This window comes from Cyphomyrmex costatus, unplaced genomic scaffold, assembly GCF_001594065.2.
Source record: "Cyphomyrmex costatus isolate MS0001 unplaced genomic scaffold, Ccosl1.0 scaffold413, whole genome shotgun sequence".
Lineage (NCBI taxonomy): Eukaryota > Metazoa > Arthropoda > Insecta > Hymenoptera > Formicidae > Cyphomyrmex > Cyphomyrmex costatus.
Window position 1 is genome coordinate 589,803 of NW_017278351.1, and position 11,627 is coordinate 601,429.

Genomic DNA, 11,627 nt, shown 5'->3' on the forward strand with positions numbered 1-11,627 from the left:
GTAAAATTATCGAAACGATTAAAAAACTGTATCGTGTGAAGGCTCTAATGCTCTACCATATTTGCGCCGACTCCTACCGTTTTACAAATGTAGGAACAATTTAAGACAGTCCAATATAGTATATATAATAAGCAAACTTAATACCTCTAAGGGCAATAAAAGGTCTCTTACAATTTGTGTCGATATCAAAATGTATTTCGTTTCTCTGTTCCAAGCTCAAGCAAGCAATTCGTTACTCGGCAGCGAAACTTGAAAAACGTAACAATCAATTCGTCATTGTCATCTAAAATTGCGATTTTCTGGAAATATTATTATAAAAAATACGCAAAAGTGCAATTTATGGCACAAATTATTTTTTGGTGCCCCAGAATAACCATGCAAAAGTTGATCAAAAACCGTAAGATACATTTCTGAATCTTCCTTTGTGAATTTGGAAACTTCACCAGGGAGCACTATATCTAACTTTATTATTCACTAGATTTAAAATAAGGATAAAATAAGACATTTATTGTTAGCCATTCGAGTGAAGTTTTCGATCGTAGCCATATTCATATACATCCGTAAAAGAGCGCGAACGCATCGCGCGCGCGCACACACACGCACACACACACACACAAGCACATACACTCAGAGAAAAAAAATTCTATTTATAGTGACGTTCCTGATAAAAATTTTTCTTAGAATTTTTAACATAATTTCTCAGGATTTTTAAGTAAATTTCAAAATTTTTTGATTTTTGTTTATAATTTTACAATTTTTTTCTAAGAAATTTTTGCAAATGTTTTATAAAAATTGGAACATTTTTTAGAAATAGAATTATCGAAAAAAATCTTTGCCAAGTTACTTTAAGCTGTTATAAGCGCCTCCTCATATAATTGTGCGCGCATACTGATCGTGTACATGCATATAAGGACTTATACTTTAAACGTTGATTCCGAACGACAATTTTGATAGGGAGATTTCCTATGCAAGTATCTACTTGGTGGTTTGCCATTACCTTCCGAGAAGAACTACAAGTGCGTGTACGAAAATGTCTGGTTCTGCCGGGGATTCAATCTGAATTGAGGAACAGATTTTCAAAATGCATTTTGTCTAAAATTTATGATTCTTAGAAAATGAGAAAAATATCCACAAGAAAACTGCACGCCTTATAGAAAATCATAATTTACCAATCAGTAATAAGATGTGAAATATTAAAAAAAATTGCTAAATAATTGCTAAAAATGTTAAACAAATATGTACTTTTGTTTGTCTCTAAAGGACATATGCACTTCGAATGTCAAGATCTTTTCAACGCATAAATTAATAATGAAATATTTCCAAGAGGACGTGTTTTGGTCACGTTGTTTTTTGAGGTGGAGGCACCAAAAAGATATAAAAGTTACTTCCACTTTTTTAAATGAAATTATATGAATCCTTTAACAATTTTATTTAGGTGACCTATTATCCTTACCCTGCATAATAGTTATCACTACTATACCTTTTTCTCTGAGTGCAAAATACACCGAAACGGATAGCCCGATTGTGATCTGACCGCGAATCGGCGGAAGTGTTCTTCGTACATGTTGAACTTGAAATCATCATCTCTAACAAAGCATAGAGCACGTACTGCGTCATGCGTATCTAAATAGTATAATATGGTCGACAAAGCTGGGAAAAAGGAAGCGTAAAAACAACTCGTTCTTTTTCTAATAATGTATTGTGATTGGTTGAATGGAAGAACTGGACGTTTTCGTATTCTATCTATCTCATTTTTACCAATTGTACAACACGGATGGCGTCAGTCCATGCTCTATGGCTGATATTCATATCGGATCTTATATTTAAGACTGTCTTAAGTATAGTTTTAAGATATCGTAAGCCAATCTTTGTGCGGTATTCATAGCTCGTTCTTACATTTAAGACTGTCTTAATTACTAAGTACAGTTGTAAGATGTCATAAACAGAGGGCCGTATTAACATCTTAAAACATTACTTATTAAAACGTTTTAAAATAAAAATTAACTTATATAAAATATTCATCGTACTAAGAGCAGTATTATTATTTTAAAATGATCATTATACCTTAGATAGGGTGACCAGACGTCTCGTTTTTTTTTGAGTCGCGTTCCGTTATTATCTCGACAATTTTCTAACGGGACGCATACACAATTTATAGCGCGTATATGATGATTATAGCAACGGTTGCGTTCAGCAGACTCAACTGTTAATTGTAGAGCCGATCCGTGAACGCTCGCTGTTATTGGTGTATTCTTATAAAGCCTCCAATAGCAACTAGCACTCACGGATCCGCTCTGTAACGTTTGAGTCTGCTGAACGCGATCAATATTATTTGTTATCTCGCAATAAATAAAACTATTTACTAAGGCACTGTAGAAAATCTTTTTAGAAAATTGTTCGATCCTTAATTACTGATCCCTAATATTAATTAATAAGCACGTTTACAATTTCCTAGCTCGCTTCGCTCGAGTCCCGTTTTTACATTTTGAAAATCTGGTCATCCTAACTTAAGGTCCCGAAATATGTCGCCGCGCGGCCATGTTAGAATCGTGATATCAGAAACAAGAAATGACACATTAATTTATATTACGTGCCATTTGTAAATAAAAATAATTTGGATTGACATGACGAGATCGCTTTAAAACACTTGTAAAAATAGACTAACATTGTTCTTTTTTTCCTTTGAGAGTCAGAAAATGGTTGTAAAAAAATACGTAAAATAAGTGAGCCTCTGTACGGACAGGAAACACATAGTTTAACAATTGTTGAAACGAGTGAAAGATATGCTTTTGAGTATACAATTTTCAGATAACTTTAGTTTTTATCCGCGTTTTTAGAAGCTTTATAATTAAGTATGAGAGAAGTCACATTTTCATATAATTAAGCACACACAATAGCGAAAAAATGGTACGTAACACAAATTTCGTCGCCAAACTCGCAAATACAAGCACACGGGGCTCATATTTGTGACTACCAGTTTCATCAGGCTGTCGACTGATTTGGTGTCGCTATAGGTATATCATCAACATGGAGTTCTTCAGTTCTTGGTTGAGTACTCAGGAGCCTTAAAGCTAATTCTATAATGTGCTTTTTGTTTCCTGTTTCCTGCTGTTTGTCTCTGTTTATTCTTTTTGATCAAGAAGGCAAGGAGACAAACAGCAAGAAACAGGAAACAAAAAGCACATTGTAGAATTAGCCTAAGACGAACATTACTTAAAGCAATCTTGAAATAAGAACCGATTATGGATATTAGCCTAAATATGTGTCTTTGATCTCTAGAACTGAATAGAGTAAACATGTGCCTAGTCTTGTACAATTACTCTAACAACGTAACAACACACAATTCTTTACGACATGCGTATGTTTCTTTCAACATCCCAAGTACATTCCCGGATAAAGCATGTTACGAGAATATCTGTTTAATTTCTTAGAAATATGCTTACATTTTTATTTTATCGATTATTTCATATTTCCGTTTTGTAAGATATAAACTAAGTTCCTGCCGTCGGGTTGTGTGGCTCCGCGGTTGCTTGCTAATATGGACGATTCGAGATCTTGTATAATAATTATCAGAATGATATTAACATTAAATTTAAATTTAATCTCATCAATAAAGAAATAAAAAATCAAGATAATTTATATAAAAATCAGGTATTGTATAAACATGTCATTTATTTATGAAACACACAAACTACATTTTTAATATATATAAATTCTTAAAGATTTTTTATTTATATAAAAATATCACAAATGAAACTGTTACATATATATAATGTTATTATTTTTATAGTTTATATAAAAAATAATTTTATTTTTCGACTATGATTAAATAGGCCAAGGATGCGCATCACTGATCTATAAGAATTTACCCTGAAATTGAATTTGAAATAGCTTTTAGATAGAGTCCCAGCAAATACAAATACACGAATATTAGAATTCTAAATTAATTTTTATACAGAATTAATGAAATTGTACTGTCAAGACATTTTATTTATCTCAAAGGCTAATTTTGCGATTCACCTTTATAAGATTATCATTTCATCATTTTATTAGAACATAGTTAAGAAATTATAATGTTGCACCTTTTACTCTATTTTATATAGTTTTTTATTTATAAGAAATAGAACTCGGCTGCGTCCATCTGGTAACAATATTCTACGTACTGCTTACGGGTGAATGAGTCTTTTTAAACCCAATTAATACGAGCCGCCCTGCTCAAAAAAAATAAACAGATAGAATCTGATTGGAAAATTTTGTATTAAATTGAATATAGGGGATTTGGTTCCAGTTTTCTGTATCCATCATCGTGCAATCCAGATACAGAACCTTTATTACAGTATATGATAAAAGCGGTATTCGTGATTAATAAAATAAATCCTAAATTTCAGTTATACATTTCGTATCAGGTTGAATATCGTAATTCACGTTGTTTAAATATTAATATATATCCCAATGTCGAGATTCGTGATTCTTAAAACCTACAATACTTACTCCTTCCTATCCAGATGTATTAATAAAAAGTTATTTATTTATATCAGTATTTATCATATATTAAATAGGAGATTTGGTTCAAATTTGTTATATCTGTATATTCTTTTATATCTATATCTGATATATTCAGAATCTTTTATACGACTATGCCTATCATATATTGAATAAGGAAATCCTAATTAATTTTTGTAAATGTCCTATAGTGTTTTAACTCGGTTTTTTAACAATGTAATACTGAATCTAATTGAATACTGAGTGCCCGACGACTCTGTTATCATGTTAAACCAGAAAATCTAGATTTATTCTTGCAAGTATCCTATCGTGTCCTAAATCGTTTTCTCGAGAAATTATCACTGCATCTCATTGAATACTGATTATCTGATGACTTCTATCATGTTGAATCCAAAAATTCTGTTTTATTCATGTTAGTATTCTATCGCGTCCGAACCCATTTTTTCAATAAACTAATTTAATGACTTCTCTATCACGTTGAATCCGAAAATTCATACTAACGTTACGTCTGAACCTGAGAGGGCCGGACACATGGTAATAGGAATCGAATTACAGAATCGTAATAAAAACCATGACTTATTAATAAAAACTTGATTCAATTGCATTGATTTAATCAAATCCCGTACCGCGAACAATTATTCGAGTTTTTCGGTTAGAAAATGATAGATGATGAAAAGTGTTCGAATTGTTCACATTGTCCTTTGAAATAATCTTTATTCCGAAATCAAGTTTTAATAGAATTCGAAGTTCAGATTAGATATCGTTTACCATAAATATCATACTGAATAAAATACGAATGTTAATATAATATTCGTTATTAAAATGTATTGATTATATTTTAGATAAAATTCTGTTAATTCTTTATTCAAATAGATATATATATTATTAAATTTATATTATTATCATAATACAAACTTGTCAATGTTGAATACAATTCATGTGTAAAAAATAAAGCAGATACAATTTTATTAGTTATGATAGAAGTGTTATTAAGTTACGCCGGCGGTTCTGATACAACTGCATCAGTTGTGATATAAAGTTGTCAAATTTTCTATTAATATCTAATACAGTTCTATCCATTCTTTTGAGCAGAGAGATTATGCTAATTTATATAAAGAATTTATAAAGAATTTAGAGAGAGAGAGAGAGAGAAAGAAAAGTGAATTTCTTGAAATTCAATAATCGTTCTGTACTGGAATTCCTACAGTTTAAACAAGATATTATTTTCAAAAAAATGCAGTCGTCTAATTGATTAAATAACTGATAATTAATGGATGAACTTTTCAATGGATGGAACTTTTTTGCGCGCGCACAAGCATTAAAAAGTTTTAATCATATATCAATTTTATTAAGTTCCATTGCAAGATTTTAACGAATAAACTGTTTTCATGTATATTTCATAAAAACAGCTTTCTTTAATATTAAGGTAAGCGCTCTGACTCCTTGAAAAATTCGAATCGGAATAATAGAGACATAAATATTGAAATTATAGACCACACATATGCGGAACGTGTGATAAAGGGTTTAAGAAGAAAGGGGATTTACGTATTCATGAGAAAATTCATTATGACGAAAAACCTTATCAATGCGAATTTTGTGAATGTAAATTTCGGTGAGAATTTAAGTGAACTACAAGAGTTACAGGGAAATGTTTTGGTAATTCATTATCTATAATAATTGTGACGACGATCTAATCATTATCAGTGTCACAGTAGGTTATAATTATAAAACTATTTGAAATCGAAAAAATTTTTCAGTAACGCAGTTTCCTCATATCATTTACAGTTGCGAGTACATAAATTAGAATAGTCAAAGGGGTAAAATATTAAATGTCCATAAATAAGAAACGGACATAGCCTTATTTGAAAATTTTAAAAATCTATGAACAATAAAGGAGAATACAGAGTTGAAAGACTCATTATAGACATGAAATCGTTAAATTTAGAAATGTGTGCAAGTTTGCAAACGAAGTGTTACAGTGCAAGTGATTTTGTCGATGTTAGATATCGTATAGGTACGTATAGATAATAAATTACGTTATCTGACATCGTCGAAATCACTTCATTATCCTTTGTCGTTTTATACTTATAGAGCTTACTATTATATACATTAATATTATTGTTTTTCAATTCTTTCTCACTTAAACGTCATCGTGTTTATGCATCTACACATTAATTAAAAATATGTTAGTATTATATTTGCATTAAAGTCTTCGTTATCAAATTCAAACAGTCACAAAGCTGTAAATATGTCGATAAAAATAACACTTTCTCGTTTGTAAAAGGAATCTTTAAGGTAAATCACTTCAATGAACATTAAAGGAAATCAAAATCTTCAACCGAATTTATTCATTTATAAAAGAATTATAAAATCAATTATAATATTCTTATCCTTTTTCGCTTCTATTGTATATAATAATAACGCAATTAAAAATGTGTAAAGAAGCCTCTGTGAATTGAATCATAATATTTAAATGCCAATGAGGACCAAACACTGGATGCATATGTTTAGTAAAATTCTTTATTAAATTCTTTATGAATACGATCCTTTTCAATACAATTTGACCTTATATAAAATCTATTGTACATGAGAAGTTTTACATAGAGAAATTATTCATGTGAAGTTGTACATAGCAAACAAATCTCTAGAATGTATGTAACGACATCTACTTCTCACATGTACATTAGATTTTATATAAGGACAAATTGTATTGAAAAGGATCATATTCACGATCGAAACGTCTAAGTTTTAATTTTATAAACAATTTTCTGCGCTGTACATTCTGTGTCCGGATTTGAATGGCATTTTATGTATTATGATAATAATAACATTATGATATAATATTGTAATATACCACAAGGTGTTTAACATTTATGGTGTCCAAAATTAAAATGTCGAAATTTCTGGGGGTATGTAGGGTATTGATAAATTATGAAAGAAGGTCCCGTAAAAATATGTTTGTCTTTGCTGCGTTTTGGAGAAAGTCATAAAAATGTAAGAACGTTGTTATTTCACTCTGACGTGAAGGAGTAATGTATTTTCACCATTAATATGTCCTCATAATACAGGATGATTTTGTGGAGGTGCACAATGCAGGAAATTACATCGTCGACAAAAAATATATAACAATAGATAAAAGTCCGAATCGAAATCGCAATGCACTATAAATATGACGAAATCACTGTCTGTCCGAAAGACGGACTGACTGTCCGCTCGTACCGACAATATGCTTGCTTGTCTGAAAGAAACAAGAAACCATTACTTTAAATAATATCTACAACACGCAAACAAATAAATAAAGCATAAATAAGTTTAACAAATAGAAGAGTGCAGAGATGACTTTATAAGTTTTTCTCCTTTTGCGACATTCTCCAGAACTACGTAAAACTGGCATATTCTTACAAGTATTTTTCGTAGTTTGTCGATTTCTAAGCGTTACCAAAGTTTTGACGTTTAATTTCTGTATACTCTGTAAGAAAAATTGTTTATTTTTTAGGATATCAACGAACCGCGATGGACAACGATATGAAAAATAAAATACAATTATAAGTACTCCTAATAAAAGTAATGCGTAACAACGTTGAAAGAAGTTGAGGATATAGATATAATATTTATACGAGATATAATCTCATAGGTAGGAAATATCCAGTGGACATAATTTTTGTACGAGATACTCTAATTTATGTAGTGTAATACATAGCATCCTTAGGAGAACATATTATTTCTTAGAAGTAGCCACTGAGACAAAGTCAAACGGATATTGCTTAATCTGTCATATATTTTTAATGTTATATCGAGCATATTTTCTAATAATTTACAAAGAGAAATGATATTTTATCAACGCTTAATCATCGTAGTCAATCTTTTCTCAAAGATTTTTTTGAAATATGTCTACAAACTATGACGTCAAACTGATTTAAAAATGAATCGATTTCAAACCGAATTGTTTATTCAGGATATATTCCGTATATTTTAGAAATTCAATTGTATCCTATTAGGAAAAATTTCATTCGCTAAAATTTTAGTATTGTATATATTGTATATTCTTGCACCATTAATTAATGGATGAAAGCACGGATGCGCACCATTTTAATGGTTGTATGCATGGGTGCACTATTAATTGATTGTATGTCTACGTCCGATAATATTATATATCCATTCAATATTTTTATTATTTGAATGTAATAATAATACGGTCATTAAGAGTCATATTAGCAACATTGACTGTTAAATTCTTTTGTTATTGTATTGTGGATACAAATTGCAGTCATACAAAGAAGATTACAGTACTGCTTGTTATAATTATAATTGGGCGATGTTAAGAACAAAGTATGAAAGATATTACATAAATTGACGTATAATATACATATAGAATACAGCCTCATAATATTAAAAAATATAAATTATTGTCGAAATGATTTATAATAATTTTATTATTTTAAACATTAATTAGGTTTATGTGTCATTCTAGGTTCATTTTGCGTCTATAGAGATTGACGTGTAGTGTTGATAAAATGTTTAAAGTACGAAACGTTCCAGCTCTCCCTGCATATTTCTATAAATAACTTTAATATATACTATATACTTTCATTACGTCTTCGCTTTATTAAATGTAGTACGCCATCGCAAATTAAAGGCTGTTTGACTTTTTTGAAACTGAAGCTATACGTTGTACTAAAAGACGTTGTCATGCTTTTACAATTACAATAACACTGACGTTTTAGTGTTAGGACGTGAGCATTTAGCAGCTGTACTTTTATGTGTGTCATGAATACAAATTCCATGAAAATCCCTGATAGCAAAACAGACTACAAAACCGTAGCCATCTGAGTTCGCATTTGGCTAAGGATTTGTCGACAACATTTGCTAACATAGTGACATGTTTTGCAGCATATTGGTTGCAAAAACCGAGAAGAGTTTGTTGACAATTTTTGATTGCAGAAAGGCAATAAATTGTAGACAGTGTCTGTATTACCAAATATTGTCAGCAGACTCTGTTCAGTTTTTGCTACCAATCTGCTGTCAGATCATGTCGGCAGACTCTGCTCGGTTTTTGTCACCAATCTGCTGCAAAACATGTCAGCAAATGTTGTCGCCAAATCCATAGCCAAATGCGAACGCAAATGGCTACGGTTTTGTAGTCAAGATCTAATCGAGTTTGCTGCCAATTTGCGCGCAAATTGGCATCATTTTGCTATCAGGGTAGTGAACTGCTGTCAAACTGCTGTCCAACGACTGCTAACATGATTTGCCAGTAAATTGGTAGCAAAAACCGAACAGAGTCTGCTGACAATACAGACTCTGTTTACAATTTGTTACCAATTTCCAATCGAACATTGTCAGCAGGTTCTGCTCCAAATCTGTTTCCGCAGGCTTTGCTATCAGGGATGTTGTGATTTTCTTTGTATAGGGCTCGAACCAACTTCGGTATGATAATTAGAAACGAGATTGCAATGATGAAACGTGAAAATAGGATTATTAAAAATTCTCTTACGATTTTTAAACTTTTGACTAACAATAAGAATAAATACAATCGTGGGAAGGATTCAATTTTCATAAATGTTTGTCAGTTTATTTTATGAATTAATGGATAACAATGAGTTACGTTAGTCTGAGTATATCTGTATTCGTCTCTTCCGAGTGCGCTTCCGGCAATTTACATGTGTAGACAACAGTTTTCCATCAATGTGGGAAATTGAATGTGATGGTATCGTAACCGAATCTACGAATGGATTAAATATTGAGTGATATTGTCTCGACTGTATGCTCTCTTAAAAATAAGTAAAGTATTCGCGCGTATACCGCTCTAAGCATTATTTGTGCTCTCTTCTTCGGTATCTGATAGAACCTTTCTAAAAGGGTAACGTGACTGTGTTACAAAACGACATCATGTTGATAAATCACACGTATCAGGTTTCTCAAAATTATTACACTATCTTTGATATCACGTGATTAAAAAATTATGTGGTATTTCAAATAATTACCATGCATCGTGTAACTGTATATGTGAATAAAACTTCAGAAAGCAGAAATGTATAATTAAAAGAAAAGCAACTTATTGACCTATGATTTTTCAAATTATGTAGCTGAATTAAACAATTTTTATGTAACATTGAAACGTAATTTTTTTAAAATGGTTATCAAAGTCTTTACTCCTGCATGAAAGGTACGTGAAACGATGTTTTCAGCGATTGAACGTAAAGACGAGGCGTACAATAAAATATAAATATTTTAATATTGGAATAGAAGAACATATAATACTAGGAATGGAATAAGAAGATTTTTAATAATGTATAAATATGTATCTACTGATTTTAGGTTTTATATTTTTTAATTAACAGTTTGTACTGGATTTGTAATATATTTTTTTGTATTCTTATAATTTATTTTTTAATGTACGTATTACGACAATATACTTTAATGATAATGTCCAATAATGTCTGTATTTGAGGCAATTTGGTAATATTGTATATCTATTAGATACTTTTTACATATGTAACGAATAAAATAATACTATATTCTCAGGTTTCGAATTTTATTTGGCGTGTAATAAATGACTGAATAAATTTTGTAAATATGTCAAGAAATTTTTAACTGGTACATGTATTAATTCTTTAATAAAAATAATAATTTAAGCGTTTCCTGTATAGCTTGTCGCATTAATCTTTCGACATAATAATGTAAAGTTTAACTTTAATAATATTTACCACAATAATTTTACACATATCATTATGATTGCATATCGTTATATAATTACACATATCATACTAATTTGGAACAAATGCTTTTTTCGAAAAATTACAAAAACGATGTAAGCAAAATGATTTAACATTGACTTCATTCAGTAGAATAATTAAATTTGCAACCGTTGTAACAGGCTATATATATGACTAGTACTTGTCTTTATATTTCTTTGGATCCGAAATTAATCAAATAATGTTAAAGAAATACGTCAGTTGCAATGTTTCTTCTGTAGAATGTAACATCTGCAATATGACCGACATTCAGAAATCTTGATAATATTGCGAAATTGATCCCTCTTCTTCAACATAGTACAGATGTAAATTATGGACTGCGTTCAGTAAACTCATTCATTGAGTTAGCGCTGAATATTATTGTCTGTA